We start from the raw sequence: 555 nt of genomic DNA on the forward strand, positions 1-555 counted from the left end.
TGAGATCAGCTGATGGACTTCCACTTCTTTTCCCAACATGATGCAGTGTATCATGACAGCTCTTTTGATGGTAACTTCAGAATGGTTGCTGGTGGACAAGATGGAACGACAAATAAAGTCCAGCCAGCCTCTGGCTACTGGTTTTAGATCTTCTCTTTTGAGTTGGACTGGGATGCCAGTTGTACTGGTAGTCCACTTGGCTCCAGGGATGCATATATCCTCCAGAACCTTGTCCAACCCTTTATTGACCCTCATCATTCTCCTATTAAAGGAATCTGGGTCATCTTTCAGTTGAGGAATCTTGAATATCTCCCTGATCTTGTCAGAATTGGTATGAATGATCTTCCCTCTAACTAGGGTCTTATGGTCAAAGAGAGCAGCTCCAATGATTCTTTGCCTTTCTGTCTGCCATAGATTAGCATAGAATTCATGAACCATGTTCCTTCCCACTTTCGTTTCAGGATTGGCCAGAATTTCCCAATTCCTGTTTCGGATTTGCTCTTGGATCTCCGGATATTCATCTTCTTTCAGATCAAATCTGACTTCCGGGATCAC

This window comes from Arachis duranensis, chromosome 6 (assembly GCF_000817695.3).
Source record: "Arachis duranensis cultivar V14167 chromosome 6, aradu.V14167.gnm2.J7QH, whole genome shotgun sequence".
Taxonomy (NCBI): Eukaryota; Viridiplantae; Streptophyta; class Magnoliopsida; order Fabales; family Fabaceae; genus Arachis; species Arachis duranensis.